The sequence below is a fragment of the Balaenoptera ricei genome, chromosome 11, assembly GCF_028023285.1.
Source record: "Balaenoptera ricei isolate mBalRic1 chromosome 11, mBalRic1.hap2, whole genome shotgun sequence".
NCBI lineage: Eukaryota > Metazoa > Chordata > Mammalia > Artiodactyla > Balaenopteridae > Balaenoptera > Balaenoptera ricei.
This window is the reverse complement of record NC_082649.1, coordinates 40,206,712-40,224,853: the sequence shown is the minus strand read 5'-3', so window position 1 is coordinate 40,224,853 and position 18,142 is coordinate 40,206,712. Positions and strand designations below refer to the sequence as shown.

Here is an 18,142-nt window from a genome sequence, read left to right as displayed (position 1 = left end):
TGACAAACTTCCTTACAAAGAATTCCAAATAATATATAAAGATACTCTCCCTTCCAAGAGGTGGAGCTTAATTCTATACACCCCCCAGGGACTTCGCTGGTGGTTCAGTGGGTAACACTCTGTGCTCCCAATGCAGGGGGCCCGGGTTCAATCCCTGGTCGGGGAACTAGATCCCACATGCATGCCAAGACTAAGAGTTCTCATGCCGCAACTAAAAGGAGCTCGCATGTTGCAAGACCCGGCAGGGCATAAATAAATAAATATTTTAAAAAATAACAAAATTCTACACACCCTCCAATCCACTCTATCTTAGTGATAGAGTAGGGAAAGAGAAAAGGAGTAACTTTACAGTGGAGAAACTGGCAAACAAACTACTCAACCTAGTGACCAAGGTTAATATCACCAGTGATGTTATGCAAATATCAAGTACCCTCCACCCCCACAGGGCACTTCACCTTCACAGTATTCTTCCCCAAACCCATAACATCAGTCTAACCATGTGGAAAACATCAGATAAGCTCAGATTGGGGGACATTATAAAGCAGGGGTCCCCAACCCCCAGGCCACAGACTGGTACCTGTCCATGGCCTATTAGGAACTGGGCTGCACAGCAGGAGGTGATTGGCAGGTGAGCAAGCGAAGCTTCATCTGTATTTACAGCCACTCCCCGTCGCTCGCATTACAGCCTGAGCTCCGCCTCCTGTCAGGTCAGAGGCAGCATTAGATTCTCAGAGGAGTGCGAACCTTACTGTGAACTGCACATGCAAGGGATCTAGGTTGTGCGCTCCTTATGAGAATCTAATGCCTGATGATCTGAGGTGGAGCTGAGGCGGTGATGCTAGAGCTGGGGATTGGCTGCAAATACAGATTATCATTAGCAGAGAGGTTTGAATGCACAGAGACCATAATAAATCAGCTGCTTGCAGACTCATATCAAAACCGTATCAGTGAGTGGCAAGTGAAAACAAGCTCAGGGCTCCCACTGATTCTGCATTATGGTGAGTTGTATAATTATTTCATTATATATTACAATGTAATAATAACAGAAATAAAGTGCATAATAAATGTAATGTTCTTGAATCATCCCAAAACCACAGCCCGCCCCGTCCGTGGAAAAATTGTCTTCCACAAAACTGGTCCCTGGTGCCAAAAAGGTTGAGGTCCGCTGTTATAAAGGATACTTTATATAAAGGATACTTGCCAGTATTCCTCAAAACTATCAGGGGTCCTGAAAAACACAGAAAAGACTGAGAAATTGTCACAGACCAGAGGAGACTGGGAGACATGACAACTAAGTGCGATATGGGACCCTAGACTGGTTTCTGGAACAGAAGAGTCCTGAGTGGAAAAACTGATGAAATCTAAATAAAGTTTGCAGTTGAATTCATAGTAATGTACCAATGTTGATATCTTCATTCTAGCAAGTGTGCCATGATTATGTAAGATGCTAACAATGGGGGAAACTGGGTATATGGGAACTCTGCATCACCTCTGAAACTTTACTGTAAATCTAAAATTGTTCCAAAGTTTACTAAAAGAAATTAGTATAGCATTAAAAAAGTGTACTTTCAAACACTAAGAGGTAAAGTTGTAACGGAGCCAACACAAACAATTCTCTCTGTAGTGAAGTGACTATAAAGGAGAGTGCTTTGATCTAGCAGGGGGTAGAACAAGGTTGTAGCAGGGCAGGCAGAAGGGGCCGTCACGCGCTCAATTCTTCAGAGGCCTCAAAAAGACCACATCACCAACTGGACACACGAGTCATTCCCATCTGCAGGGAGATCTTGCCCTTCTAGTGCAACCCCTTCTCAGCAGTGCGGTAAGGACATTAACAGTCTTCAAACGGGGAACAGCAATGACGGCACAAATGAACCATCTTGATGTGGATGTTTGGCTGAAGCTGCCTGACTAGTTCCAGAGCCTGCCTCTGGCCCACAGAAGATGCAAATGGAAGCCACAAAAGGCAAGCAATAAACTGCCACATTAATAGGTTCCACTTGGTGTGGGTTTCCGAAGGGGAAAGGGTAGGGGACTCGGGAAAGCACCACCTTCAAAAATCCAGTTTACAAGGACACCTCAAAGTAATTCCCACTGTGGCTAGGAATGAAATCTTATAGGCTTCTGATCTCTAGAGCAACTACCTTGGGCTCGTCCCTAAGAGCTGTAAGAGCACCAGGAGACACAGGCTAGCTTTAGCCTGCATGTACCTACAAGATTACCAGGGAGGCCACTTCTAGATTTGGAGGTTGCGAATTCAAATCCTTCCTAAAGCTCAACTCATCTTCATAGCACAACAGGAACCCCACATTTCCCCTGAGAGTTAAGAAACAACTTGGGTCTGCAGAGGTAAACAGGCTCTAGTCAGCTGCTGGGCTACAAGCTACGGGCTCACATTTCATTTCTAGAGGAGGAAGGCTGGATATGTGCTGCCTGGCTTCAGTGAGAGAGGCTTGAAAGGAGAGAGTCTGAGCACTGGTAAACTAGTGGCCTGAAACACGCCCTGACAGTAAGTAGTGCAAAGGTCAACATTATGAGTATCTCCTCATCTTTGTGTCTGTCTCTTCCCAGTCTCAACTTCCAGTCCGTTTTTCTACACTGTTTACTCAACACATGCCTGGCTCTCACGACACCTGCCCAGGCACTCAGATACTTTCACTATCTATGAACACAACACCTACCTCAGCATCTATGGGGGAAGATGGGACAGCCAGACTCCAGTTCATTAGCTCCTCGGAGGACAACTCCTGATCTCTGGGGCTCAGGCCCCATCTACAGCAGAGTGACTGTTGAAGGGCTGCCTCTACTCAGCTCTGCTTCCCTACCCATTCTCACTCCCCACCCCATCTTGCCACAGTGTGCATTAAATACTTATTCCTTAGTTTCATATTATTCTCAGGAATTTCATTTTAAAGTGCAAATGCCCCCTAAAAGAACATATTAAGCTACATTAACACCATTATCAGATCAACCAACGGGCACAAGTTCACAAAGGGGAGAAGATAAAGAGAAGCCTAGGAAAGAGCACTGGAAGCCTGGATGAGACAGGACAGTGAGGAGTCCCCAGTGCCCATAATAGGAAGAGGGGCTCAGAAAGAAAAGCAGAAATGGCAACAAAAAAGAGACTACTCCTCTTCACAATTTTTTCAAATCATGCCCTATTTAATAATCATGAGGGACTTCCCTGGTGGCGCAGTGGTTAAGAATCCGCCTGCCAATGCAGGGGACACGGGTTCAATCCCTGGTCCAGGAAGATCCCACATGCTGCGGAGCAACTAAGCCCTTGCACCACAACTACTGAGCCTGCGCTCTAGAGCCCGCGAGCCACAACTACTGAGCCCGCGCGCCACAACTAATGAGCCCGTGCACCGACAGCCCGTGCTCCGCAGCAAGAGAAGCACCCGCACCGCAATGAAGACCCAATGCAGACAAAAATAAAAATTAAAAAAAAAAAAAAACATGAGCTTTTGCCTTAACTTGTGTGTGTGGCTGGGGGGTAGGGGGGGCAGGTAATCGCAATCATTTAATCACTTAGTTATTTACTTCAGGTCTGAGGAAATAAGGATCCCTACTTCCCAAACCCAGTAAAATCAGTGCCGTGAAACAAAGAGTGAAAACATGTCTGAGACAAAAGATGAAAATCAGCTCAGAATGGGAAAAAAAACCCAAAATTACCATTAATCAGGCTGGGAGGACGCAGATAAAGGCAGGTACAAAGATAATAGGAAACACTATTTCTCCCAAGGTCATACAGCAGCTGTAAAATGCTATAATGACCCTCTCTTTGAATGCCTACTGCTTTCTTACCAACGACGCCCCCAGACCAGCTTTGTTACAGCCGTCTATTACTAAGGATACCCAACTGCCACCCACGATAGCACCCAAGCCCTAATTAATCCTCACTTCTAGTCCTGCCTCAGAAACAGCAGCTAATCCAAAATTGATCCCACTTCCCTAGAGCCTCCTGAGAATCCTTCAGCAGGAACCCAACCTTACAGAAGCTGCTTCCCTCCTCCCTCTTACTGCACGGCATCCCACAGGTCACCTGGAGTGCCTTCCCTCACCACATATGTCTATCTGGTTTTGTCAGACTACAGGTTTGTTTCAGGTGATCTCTGAACCCAGACGCCTTCCTCTCTTCCCCCTCCCAGCCTCAACTCCTAGAAGCAGAGACTCCACCCCTTCCTACCAGTCTTCCCTTCCTGTACAACTGCCCTCTCCCCACCAGCTGATAACATAAGGCAAGAGGAGTGAATTCAATGATAAGGAGGTCAAATAAAGAAAGAGAAGGAGCAGCCCCAAGAATAAAGAAAAACCAGGAGTATATAGTATTCTAGAAGCCTAATGACAAAAGCGTTTCAAGGGAAACAGAGTTATTAAGTGGGTCCAATGCAGCTAATAAATCAAGTAACTTGAAAACTGAGAACAAAGCACTGGGTGTAGTATCATGCAGGTCACTGGTGATTTTGAAAAGAGCAGCAGTTTTAGTGGAGTGGTAGGGACAGAAGCCTGAACGGAAAAAATTCGACGAGGAAACAGGAGGTGGAGATAGCCATTACTGATACTAAATGTTTGAAGGACTTCTGCTATGCAAGAGAGCAGAGAAATGGGGAAGAAGCTGGAGGAGGAAAATTAATAATACTACATTATATGTAACAGCAAGAAATTTTTTTTTTATCAATCCAATCTATAGTTATTGTTTCAAGGCATGTAAAATAATAATGTGTACCAATATTACATCTCCAAAGGATTTTAAAAAATTTTTCTAATTTTATATTGGAAGAAGTTTAAAATAACTCAAATGTCCATCAGTGAGGACTAAGCTAGAAAAATGAAGACATATCTACCTGAGGGGATACGCCACAGCCATAAAAAGGAATGAATATTTCTACAGTGATCTCTAGAATATAATTATGAAGTGAAAAAAAAGTAAGATGCAGATCAATATCTATAGTTATGACACTTCTTTGTAAGAAAAAGGACACATTTATATACATTTGCTGGTGTCTGCAAAACAAAACAAAATGCAACACTGAATGGATAATCTATAAATGAATAAATAAAAATGAGTACCTATAAGAGGAGGAAGGCACTATCTGAAGGGGACAGAACGGGAGGGAGACCTTTCTAAATATATCATTCCTAAATTGAGACTTAGGATCACAGAAATGTTCTACATATTCAAGAAAAAAAAAAACCAAAACACTAGGCCAAAGGGGGACAGGAGTAAGAATTGGAGCTTAAAAATAATTTTCCTAGGATGGTGACTGACACAGGATAGGTGCTCAATAAATAGAAAATTATTTAAAAAAAAGAAAGAAAATTATTTATGCAGAAGTACTTAGCAGTGTGACATTAAAAAAATAATGTTTACTGTGTTGCACTGTTGGAAGTTAGATTCAATGCTAAGAGTAATGTCTGATGATTGCCTATGTCTAACTGTTGCTGGAGGACTCTACCAATGACAGTAAAACAGGTTTCCTATATAAAATCTAAGCGTTTATGATACCTATAAAAAGGGAATATAATCTTTAATCCTCCTCTTCATTCACTAGTTTCACTGAAAGTAAATAAAGCACCAAACCCTTATTCTAAAAAACTGGCAATTAAAGGTAAAGAATTAAGCATTTAATCTAGCCTTATTTGTAAAACTGAATTTCAGGAAAATAAGTCATTGTTGATAAAGAAAAGTTTCCTCCGCCCAAAACTACTCTAGCTAATATATGTGGGAAAAAAATTGCCACTTTGTAATCCCTAATTGAAATGATTCAGGCAATAATCAATGAACAAAACCATTAGACAAAAGGTTGGTTGGGGGCTTCCCTGGTGGCGCAGTGGTTGAGAATCTGCCTGCCAATGCAGGGGACACGGGTTCGAGCCCTGGTCTGGGAAAATCCCACATGCCGCGGAGCAACTAAGCCCGTGCGCCACAACTACTGAGCCTGCGCGTCTGGAGCCTGTGCTCCGCAACAAGAGAGGCCGCGATAGTGAGAGGCCCGCGCACCGCGATGAAGAGTGGCGCCCGCTTGCCGCAACTAGAGAAAGCCCTCGCACAGAAACGAAGACCCAACACAGCCAAAAATAAATAAATAAATAAATAAATTTAAAAAAAAAAAAAAAAGGTTGGTTGATGGGGAGGACCTTTGGAGGGATCAGGCTGTCACCACTTGAACCCTTTGATTGATCTCAGCATCACTAAGAGCCAAATAATTTTGAAAAAGAAGTTAGGTCTCACACTCCTTGATTTCAAAACTTACTACAAAACTACGGTAATCAAAATAGTGTGGTATTGGCAGAAAGACAGACATATAGACCATGGAATAGAATGGAGAGCTCAAAAATAAACCCTCACATTTATAGTCAAATGATTTTTGACAAGAATACTAAGAGCATTCAATGGGGAAGGGAAGTCTTTTCAACAAATGGTGTTGAGAAAACTGGATATCCACATGCAAAAGAATGAATTTGGATCCTTACCTTACACCATATACAAAAATTAACTCAAAATGGATCAAAGATCTAAACGTACGAACTAAACCTCTGAGAAGAAAACAGAAGGAAAGCTTCATGATACTGGATTTGGAAACGATTTCTTGGATTTGACTCCAAAAGCACAGGCAACCAAAGAAAAAAGATAAACTGGACTACATCAAAATTAAAACTTTTGTGCATCAAAGGACACAATCAACAGAGTGCAAAGGCAAACACCGGAATGGAGAAAATATTTACAAATCAATATCTGATAATGGGCAAATATCCAAAATATATAAAGAACTCCTACAAAATAAAACTAATAACCTGATTTTAAAATGCGCAAAGGGCCTTTTGCCTCGCTACATACGAGAAAGCAAGATGGGTCACCAGCAGCTCTAATGGAGCCATCCAAGAAAATCAGGCCAGGGTTCTTGCTCTTGCTGCATCTGCTCAAACCTGCACAGTCCGGGCTTCCCTGGTGGCGCAGTGGTTGAGAATCTGCCTGCCAATGCAGGGGACACGGGTTCGAGCCCTGGTCCGGGAGGATCCCACATGCCGCGGAGCAACTGGGTCCGTGAGCCACAACTACTGAGCCTGCGCATCCGGAGCCTGTGCTCCGTAACGGGAGAGGCCGCGATGGTGAGAGGCCCGCGCACCGCGATGAGAAGTGGCCCCCGCTTGCCGCAACTGGAGAAAGCCCTCGCACAGAAACGAAGACCCAACACAGCCAAAAATAAATAAATTTAAAAAAAACCCTGCAAGTCTGATCCAAAAGTACAACCTCAATATGTACCACCAGTGTTTCCAACAGTACACGAAGGATATAGGCTTCATTAAGTTGGACTAAGCCAACTTCTTGAATGGTTCATCCAGGACATCTACCTTACCGCAGAAACAATGCTAGCTCTTTGTACATTAAAACAAAAACAAAAACCCTTTTCAATTGTGAGAGTTTTAATGTGAATGGAATAGTCAACTGACTACAGAAATCTCCTTTTAAAAATTTACGATTATCTTCTCAACGGATTCATCTTCAAAATATGTGGCTTATTTTCCCTCAGTTATATAAAAGTATTCACACTGGGGGGAAAAATGGGCAAAGGACTTGAACAAACTGAAGGACCTAAAAGCACAGGTAAAGATGCTTGATATCATTCATCATTAGGGAACTACAAATCAAAACCATAATGAGATACTACCTCACACTCATTAGGATGGCTACTGTCAAAATAACAGAAAATAACAAGTCTGGGCAAGGATGTGGAGAAACTGGAACCCTTGTACACTGGTGGGAGGGTAAAATGGTACAGCCACTATGGAAACCAGTATGGCATTTCCTTAAGAAATTAAAAATAGAATTGCCATATGGTCCAGCAATCCCACTTCTAGGTATATACCCAAAAGAACTAAAAGCAGAGTTTCAAAGAGATATTTGTATACCCGTTTTCATAACAGCATTATTCATAATACCAAAAGGTAGAAGCAATCGAAGTGTACATTGATAGATAAATGATTTTAAAAGTGTGGGATATACATACAATGGATTATTCAGCCTTGTAAAGTTGGAAAATTCTCAGCCATGTTACAACTTGGATGAACCTTTAACATGAACTGAAATAAAAGCCAGTCACAAAAGGACAAAAACTGTATGATACCACTTATATGAGGTACCCAGAGTAGTCAAATTCAGAGACAGGAAGTAGAATGGTGGCTGTCAGGGGCTGGAGGGAGAGGGAGAAGAGGAGTTATTATTTAATAGGTACAGAGTTTCAGTTTTGCAAGAGTTCTGGAGATAGATAGTGATGATGGCTGTATAACAATGTGAATGAGCTTAATGCCACTGACCTGTATACTTAAAAATGGTTAAGATGGTAAATAGTTATGTGTATTTCACCACAATTCAAACAAACAAACAAACAAAACCCTGAGGCCCAGTACCTTTGAATTAGTTGCTCAAGATCAATCACTAATATATTATGTGGCAGAATCAAAACCAGAGGTCAGATCTTTTAACTCCTGGACTAGTACTTATCTATAACTTCAGGCAGCACTTTCCCCCCACCCCTGGTCAGTTTTGAGTGTTCCACCAACCAGGAAAGACACAGTACTTATGGAGACAACTATTCCTGACAGAAAAGAAGGAAATATTAACGTCTTAATAATTTGAAATTTTATAGCCTACTAATAAAGTATAACTGAGTGGATGATAGCACAATTGCAGAAAATATAGTACAAAAGTACATTTAAGCAACTTAAATTGCTAATTTAAATCTCAAAGTATAATTATGTTTTAAGGGTAACACAGGGAATCAAAACTATAGCACATTAAGAGCCAAACGTATGTAACTGACAAAAAATATACAGATTAAAACTGGCATTTTAACAATCGTTTTGTATTAACTTTGAAAAACACTTAAATGTAACATTGGATAAAAGGGCTTAACATTTAAATATTGTCCATTTTACATGCAAATAGGGAGAAAAGTGGCTGGAATTCTCATTCCTTCACTACTTCTGCTGCATTTCTCAACCAATCTGATTGTGACACACTTGGTGCTTCTTCATATCTGTAGTATTTTTACCAAACGGTAATTTAAAATAGAATATTCGAACAGAAGAAGTACTTCCAAGTATTTAGTTCAAGAACCAGAAAGTCAAATTTTAGACTAGCAACTGATTTACTTAATTCAACCTTAAGTAGTTCCATTAAAAAAAGAAAGAAAAAGATCTGTTCTTCTTGGTACATGTGCTTTAAAGTAAGGTTTAACTTAGGACTCTGATGTCTTTCTACAGAGGTACTATGTATGTTTTGAATACTAAAAAGCATAATAACAAGATATAAGCCCCATCTGTCTTTTTTAAGAAACTCAAACGCTATCTTTGACATAATTATGGACAAAAAGGGTAAAACAGCATTACTGATGGTAATTAGTTATCCTTGGTGAGATCTTTGATAATGTACTACATCAACTCTCCTTTCCCCCTCCTCCTAAAAGAGGATGGGCTTTGTTTCTGGCTTCAGGGAAACTGCTCCCAGTCAACATCATCATCCTAGCTGGACCAATGTGAGAACTAGCAAAACAAAGAAACTAGATACCCCTCCCCCTCAACATTCTCTCCAAAGAGAACTACATTACAGACATCACATTCACTGACAAGTCAGAGTCAGACAGAGACAAAGCAGAACTTCTTAAATGTTTCTTCATTCTCCTTTTATTTTTCTCATTTTTCACTTTCTTCATCTCTTTGGTCCTACCCAATCTTCCTAAGTATCCCTTCCTCTTCATTTCCACTGCAGGCCCTTATTAACAGGCCAAAAATTTTCCTGGCTTGAATCTGGGCACAGAACTTTGAGGGAATGAATGACTATTCATCCCTAGACTGAAGTAGCAACATCCACACACAGGGGGTCTTGGGACTCACTCATGGCCATTGGGACTTCCCAATCCTACAAAGGGAGCCACCCTCGCCACCCTCTCACAGCAGAGGTACAGTGCTTTGGGCCTTTTAGTCTGGGCCATGACACTCTGCTACTCATCCCTCTTCCAGATGACCTGTGGATGTAAATATTCTTCAGAGTACCATCACCTTCGATCTACCTCCCACTCTTTTGCACACAGAACCCTCAACTCATGCCAAACTGCATTAGTCATGCTCAACCAGAGTTTATGCTTATTTACTGCAATCTGGAAATGTGATACCCTGTCACCAATCTGAATCTTTTTAGTTAAAATACTGCATATCTGGGAAAGCCCCTTCAGACACCATTTGACCTAGAAAGTTATTATTTCCTAATGTTTACTATTTTTTATTATTGAAAATAAGTTTTAATAGAGTTCATTATTTTTAAGACTTTATTTTTAGAAGATGTAGGTTCACAGCAAAACTGAGAAGATAATATACTCTCTGCTTCCACATACATAAAATCTCCTTTACTATCAATATCCTACATAAAAGTGGTGTATTTGTTACAACTGATGAATCTACACAGACACATCATTATCACCCAAAGTCCATAGTTTACGTCAGAGTTCACTCTTGTGTTGCACATTCTATGAGTTTTAATAAATGTATAATGACATGTTTCCACCACTACAGTATCACAGAATAGTTTCACTGCCCTAAAAATCCTCTGTGCTCTGCCTATTCATCCCTCCCTCCCCTAGCCCCTGGCAACCACTGTTTCCACAGTTTAGCCTTTTCTAGAATGTTATATAGTTGGAATCATACAGTATGTAGCCTTTTCAGATTGGTTTCTTTCATATAGAAATATGCACTTAAGGGTGTTCTGTATCTTTTCATGAAGTGAAAGCTCATTTCTTTTTTGTGCTGGATAGTATTCCACTGTCTAGATGTACCAAAGTTTATTTATCCATTCACTTACTGAAGGATGTTTTGATTGCTTCCAAGTTTTGGCAATTATGAATATAACTGCTGTAAATATGGTAAGAATATTTTAGTTTTGTAAGAAACTGCCAAACTGCCTAACAAAGTGACTGTACCACTTTGCATTCTCACCAGCAATAAATGAGAGTTTCTGTTGCTCCACATCCTTGCCAGCATTTGGCATTGTCAGTGTTCCAGATTTTAGCCATTCTAACAGGTAGGTAGTGGTAACTTATTTTAATTTGCAACTCTCTAATGACATAATGTTGAAAATCTTTTTATATGCTTATTTGCACCTGTATATCTTCTTTGGTGAGATGTCAGTTCAACTCTTTTTTTGCTTGTTTTCTGAGTTGTTTTCTTATTATTGAGTTTTAAGAGCTTTCTGTATATTTTGGATAATAGTTCTTTATCAGATGTGTCTTTTACAAATGTTTTCTCCCAGTCTGTGGCCTGTCTTCTCATTCTCTTGACACTGTCTTTCACAGAGCATAAGTTTTTAATTTTAATGAACTCCAGCTTATCAATTCTTTCTTTAGATCATGCCCCTTTGGTGTTGCATTTAAAAAGTCATTGCCTATAATCAATTCACTCTGCTGCACACCTGAAACACAATATTGTAAATCAACTATACTTCAATTAAAAAAAAAAAGTCATGGGAAATTCCCTGGCAGTCTGATGGTTAGGACTCCATGCTTTCACTGCCGAGGGCTCCGGTTTGATGAGCTGTGAGGCACAACCAAAAAAAGTCATGGCCGTACCCAAGATCATCTAGGTTTTTGCCTATGTTATCTTCTAGGAGTTTTACAGTTTTGCATTTTATGTTTAGATTTATAATCCATTTTGAGTTAATATTTGTGAAGGATGTAAGACCTGTGTGTAGATTCATTTTTTTACATGTAGATGTCTACTTGATCTGGCAGCATTTGTTGAAAAGAGTATCTTTTCTCCAGTGTACTGTCTTTGCTTCTTTGTCAAAGATCAGTTGACTATATTTGTGTCAGTCCATTTCTGGGCTCTCTCTTCTGTTCCAATTATCTATTTGTTTATTCTTTCACCATTACAACAATATCTTGGTTACTTTATAGGAAGTCTTGAAGTCAGAGAGTGTCCATTCTCCAACTTTGTTCTTCTCCATTGTTGAATTGGCTACTCTGGGTCTTTTGCCTTTCTGTATATAATTTAGAATCAGTTTGTTGATTTCCACACAATAACTTGCTGGGATTTTGATTGGGACTGTGTTCAATCTGCACGTCAAGCTGGGAAGAACTAATACCTTGAAAATACTGAGTCTTCCTATCCATGAACATGAAATATCTCTTCACTTACTTAGTTCTTCTCAGATTCTTTCCATCAGAATTTTGTTGTTTTCCTCATATAGATCTTGTTCACACTTGGATAGCTCTACACTTAAGTACTTTATTTTGGGGGGATAAAAACATAAATGGTAATGTGTTTTTAATTTCAAATTCAACGTGTTCATGCTGGTTTATAGGAAAGCATTTAATTTTTGTAAATCAATCTTGTATCCTGCAACCTTGTTATAGTTGCTTATTAGTTCCAGGATTTTTTGTTGTTGTTGATTCTTTCAAATTTTGCCATCTGCAAAAAAAAAGACGGTTTTATTTCCTCCTTCCCAACCTGAATATTTTTTAATTCCTTTAATTGTCTTATTGCACTAGCTAGGACGCCCAGTACGATGTTGAAAAGCAGTGGATTTTCCTTTGCCTCACTTCTGATCTGAGCAGAAAACTTCTAATTTCTCATCATTAAGTATGATATTAGCTGAAGATTTTTTGTAAATAGTCTTTATCAAGTAGAGAGAGATCCCCTCCTTTCTTCCTAGTTCCCTGAGAGTTTAATCACAAATAGGTGTTGGATTTTAACAAATGGTTTTTCTGTATCTATCGATATGAACATGTGACTTTTCTTCTTCTTTTTTTTTTTTTTTGAAAAAGGGCTGGGGCCCAAATTGTTCCTGAGCCCTTTATTTTTTTTTTAAATTATGTATTTATTTATGGCTGTGTTGGGTCTTCGTTTCTGTGCGAGGGCTTTCTCTAGTTGCGGCAAGCAGAGGCCACTCTTCATCGCGGTGCACGGGCCTCTCACTATTGCAGCCTCTCTTGTTGCGCAGCACAGGCTCCAGACGCGCAGGCTCAGTAATTGTGGCTCACAGGCCCAGCTGCTCCGCGGCATGTGGGATCTTCCCAGACTAGGGCTCGAATCCGTGTCCCCTGCATTGGCAGGCAGACTCTCAACCACTGCGCCACCAGGGAAGCCCCTGACTTTTCTTCTTAGCCTGTTGATATAATGGGTTATATTAATTGATTTTTGAATGTTGAACCAGCCTTGCATGTCTGGGAAAAATTTCATTTGGTCATAGCGTATGTTATTCTTCTTACACATTGTTGGATTTGATTTGCTAATATTTTGTTGATGATTTTTGCATCTATGTTCATGAGAGATAATGGTCTATGATTTTCTTTCCTTGTACTGTCTGTCTGGTTTTGGCATTAGGGTAATGCTGGCCTCATAGAATGAGTCAGAAAGTATTCTTTCTGCTTCACTCTTCTGGAAGAGATTCCAGAGTAGTGGTAAAATTTCTTTCTTAAATGTCTGGTAGAATTCACCAGTGAACTCATCTGAGCCTGACACTTTCTGTTTTGTAAGGTTATTAATTGTTGGTTTAATTTCTCTAATAGATATGGCCTATACAGATTATTTCTTCTTGGGTGAGCTCCGGCAGAGTGCACCTTTCAAGAAATTGGTCCATTACACCTAAGTTATCAAATTTATGGGCATTACATCTGTTTGTTACCAACATGACTTGCTCATAATATTCCTCTATTATCCGTTGAATGTGCATGGGATCTGTAGTGATGCTCTCTCTTTCATTTCTGATTTTAGTAATTTGTATCTTCTCCTTTTTTTTCTTAGCCTGGCCAGAGGTTACTGACTTAGATCAATCTTTTCAAAACACCAGTTTTAGGTTTTACTGATTTTCTCTATTGATTTTCTATTTGCAATTTCACTGCCTTCTGCTCTAATCTGTATTTTTCTTCTGATTTAATTTGCTCTTATTTTTCTAGTTTCCTAAAGTGGAAGCTTAGATTATAGATTTTAGGTTTTTCTTTTTTTCTAACATATGTATTCAATGCTATAAATTCCCCTCTGAGTGCTGCTTTAGCTGCATTTCACAATTCTGATAGGTGTTATTCTCATTTTCATTTAGTTCAAAGTATTTTTAGATTTCTCTTGAGATTTCTTCTTTGATCCATATGTTATTCAGAAGTGTGGGGATTTTTCCACTATCTTTCTGTTGTTGCTTTCTAGTTTAATTCCATTGTGGTGTGAGAGGATACACTGTATAACTTCTATTCTTTTAAGTTTGTTAAGGTGTTTTATGGCCCAGAATCTGGTTTACCTTGGTGAAAAGTTTCATGTGAGCTTCAGAAGAATGTCTATTCTGCTGCTGTTGGATGAAGTAGTCTGCAGATGTCAATTATATCCAGCATAATGATGGTGTTGTTGAGCTCAACTATGTCCTTATGGTTTTCTGCCTGCTGGGTCTGTCCATTTCTGATAACGAAGTGTTGAAGTCTCCAACTAAAATAGTGGAGACTTCGTCTATTTCTCCTTTCAGTTCTATCAGTTTTGCCTCACAGAGTTTGATATCCTGTTGTTAGGCACATATACATTAAGAATTCTTATGTCTTCCTGGAGTACTAACCCCTTTACCATTATATACTATCCCTCTTTATCCCTGATAATTTTCTTTGGTCTGAAGTCTGCGAATATAGCTACTTCTGCTTTCTTTGGATTAGTGTTAGCACAGTACATCTTTCTCCATCCCTTTATTCTTAATGTATATGTACATTTATATTAGAATTTTCTTGAAAACAACGTAGAGTTGGGTCTTGTTTTGTGATCCATTCTGACAATCTCTTTCATTTGTACATTTAGACTACTGAGGTTTAAAAGTGGTTATTGATATAGCGGGATTAATATCTACCATATTTGTTACTGTTTTCTATTTGTTGCTCTTGTTCTTTGTTCTGATTTTTCTCTTCTACTCTTTTTCTGCCTTTTAGGTTTTAATTGAACATTTTACATGATTCCATTTTCTCTCCTTTCTTAGCATAACAATTAGTTTTTTTTCTTTTAATGAGGTTGTCAGTTTGCAATGTACATTTACAACTAATCCAAGTGAAATCATAAATGACACTACCCACTTCATGGATAGTGCAGGTATCATATAATAGCAAAATACTCCTAATCTCTCCCTCCTGTCCCTTGTATCACTGCTGTCATTCATTTCACTTATTCATATACACACACACACACATATATGTATATATATGTATGTATACACACACAGATACACACAAACACATATAATTGAACACAAGCATACATAATTGATTACACTGTTGCGGTTATTATTTTGAACAAATTGTTATATTAAATCAATTAAGAATAAGAAAAATAGGGACTTCCCTGGTGGTCCAGTGGTTAAGACTCCACACTCCCAGTGCAGGGGGCCTGGGTTCCATTCCTGGTCAGGAAACTAGATCCTGCATGATGCAACTAAAGATCCCGCATGATGCAATGAAAATCTTGCAGGCGGCAACGAAGATCCCATGTGCCGCAACTAAGACCCAGCGCAGCCATATTAAATAAATAAATAAATAAATAAACAAATAAATAACATATTTTTAAACAAGAATAAGAAACTTTTAAAAGGATAAGACTTTTAATCCTACCTTCACTTACTCATTCTCCAATGTGTTTTCTTTCTTTGTATAGATCTGAGTTTGCGACCTACAGTTTTCCTTCTCTCTGAAGAACTTTCACATTTCGTGCAAGGGAAGACTACTGGCAACAAATTCCCTTAATTTTGGTTTGTCTGAGAAATTATTTCTCCTCAACTTTTGAAGGATAACTTTGCAAAGTACCAAATCCTAGGCTGGGAGGTTTTTTTTTTCCCTCAGTATTTTAAATATTTCACTTCACTCTCTGCTTCCTTACATGATTGCTGAGGAGAAGTCATATATAACTTTTATTTTTGTTTCTCTATCAGTAAACTGTTTCTCTCCTCTGGCTTCTTTCAGGATTTTTTCTTTATCGTCGATTTTCTGCATTACGAATATGATTCACCTATGTGTAGTTTTTTGGGCATTTATTTTCCTTGGTGTTCTCTTAGCTTCCTAGGTCTGTGGTTTGGTGTCTGATGTTAATTTAGGAAAATTTTCAGTCATTATTACTTTAAATATTTCTTCTGTTCCTTTCTTTCTTCTCCTTCTAGTATTCCAATTATGCATATGTTACATCTTTTGTAGTTGTCCCACAGTTCTTGGGTAGTCTTTTCCATTTCTTTTCCCAGTCTTTTTTCTCTTTGCTTTTTAGTTTTGAAAGTTTCTACTGACATATCCTCAAGCTCAGAAATTCTTTTCTCAGCTGGGTCCAGTCTACTAATGAGCCCATCAAAGGCATTCTTCAATTCTATTACAGTTTTTGATCTCTGCCTTTTTTGTTTTGTTTTGTTTTCTTAGAATTTCTACCTTTCTGCTTACATTATCCATCTGTTCTTGCATGTTGTCTACTTTTTCCATTAAAATCTTTAGCATATTAACCACAGATTTTAAAAATCCCTGGTCTGATAATTCTAACACTCCTGTCATGTCTGACTCTGGTTCTGATGCTTGTTCAGTCTCTTCAAACTGTGTTTTTTGTCTTTTCCTTTTCTGCTGAAAGGTGTACATGAATATACTGTGTAAAAGGAACTGCAGAAAAGAGCCTTTTAGGTGTAGGGGGAGGGGAAGCATTCTGCAGTCCTATGATTAGGCCTCAGTCTTTTGGTGAGCTTGTGCCCCTGGACTATGAACTTCATCAGTGCTTCTCAGTTTTCTTCCCCATTTATGGGACAGGATGGCTAAGGGGACTGGAGCTGGGCATTTCCCTTCCTCTAGGTCAGTTAGGCTCTGATAAACCCACAGCAGGTAAGGCTCTGGTAAAATAATTTCTCCTGAGGGCAGGCCTTAAGAAAAACACAATATTCTGGGTAATTTCAAAACAGTTACTTTCCCCCTTCCCTGCCAGAAGAATTAGGGGATTTTTTTCCTCCAATATTCACTGGGAAAACCTGGTAGAGATTCTTGAGGTAAAACTCATGAAAGTGTGGGGACACTCCTAGAGTCTTCATCTCTCAGGCTTGTCCACACTGAGCCTCCAGCAATTTGTCAATTACAGTTCTGGTTTTTCTACCCCAGTACTGGTTCCCACAGGTTTCCACTGGTGGTTTCTGCTCTGGTAAATTTTAATTCTCTGCATAATTTTCAGTGCACATTAAGCAGTGCACATATTCTTCTGCCTTGGGTATTCCACATGTTTAACACCTTTCTCGTTTTATGACCTGGAATTTTTGACTCCATCCTGAAGATGCCACCAGGTCAAGAGATCACTGAAATATCTGACATGGAAAAACCTTACGGAATCTTTACTAAGAGAGTTCTTACAAGACAAGTTAACAGTTGAGGAAGGATTACCACATAAGGTTTCACAATATAGTCGTATCTTTTAATAGCAAGAAGAAGGGGCTTCCCTGGTGGTGCAGTGGTTGAGAATCCACATGCCAATTCAGGGGACGTGGGTTCAAGCCCTGGTCCGGGAAGATCCCACATGCCGTGGAGCAACTAAGCCTGTGTGCCACAAATACTGAGCCTGCGTTCTAGAGCCCACAAGCCACAACTACTGAACTCAGGTGCCACAACTACTGATGCCCACGCGCCTAGAGCCCATGTTCCGCAACAAGAGAAGCCACCGCAATAAGAAGCCACGCACCACAACAAATAGTAGTCCCTGCTCACCGCAACTAGAGAAAGCCCGTGTGCAGCAATGAAGACCCAATGCAGCCAAAAATAAATAAATTTATATATAAAAAGAAAAGAAACAAGAAGAAGAAGAAGCAGTAGCAGCTGCAGCATCTAACACCTATTCATTGCTTACCATGCCAGGTGCTGTTCTAAAAGCTTTTACATGCATTAACTCCTCAAATTCCCTCAAAACCCTATGAGGTGAGTACTGTTTTCCTTATTTTATAGGTGAAGAAACTGAGTCATTGAAAGATAAAATAATTTCCTAAAGGTCACACTGCTACTGCATTGTTGAACTAGAAGTCAAACCCAGATGGTATGACTTCAAGGTTCATAGTGTTACTCTACTGTCCTTCTTTAATAAAGAAGAATATTTAAGAATTTAACTGTAAGTGAGCCAAGTAAATTATGGT

The 18,142-nt window shown here is 39.5% G+C and overlaps 1 protein-coding gene and 1 pseudogene across 3 annotated transcripts in view; one reads left to right on the top strand and one right to left on the bottom strand.

Moving 5' to 3' along the window:
* The window catches only part of ILRUN (inflammation and lipid regulator with UBA-like and NBR1-like domains), a 113,858-nt gene that overhangs the window by 27,171 nt on the left and 68,545 nt on the right, over positions 1-18,142 (bottom strand). The gene's annotated exons all lie outside the window — the stretch shown is intronic.
* On the top strand, positions 6,850-7,318 carry LOC132374023 (small ribosomal subunit protein uS14-like; annotated as a pseudogene).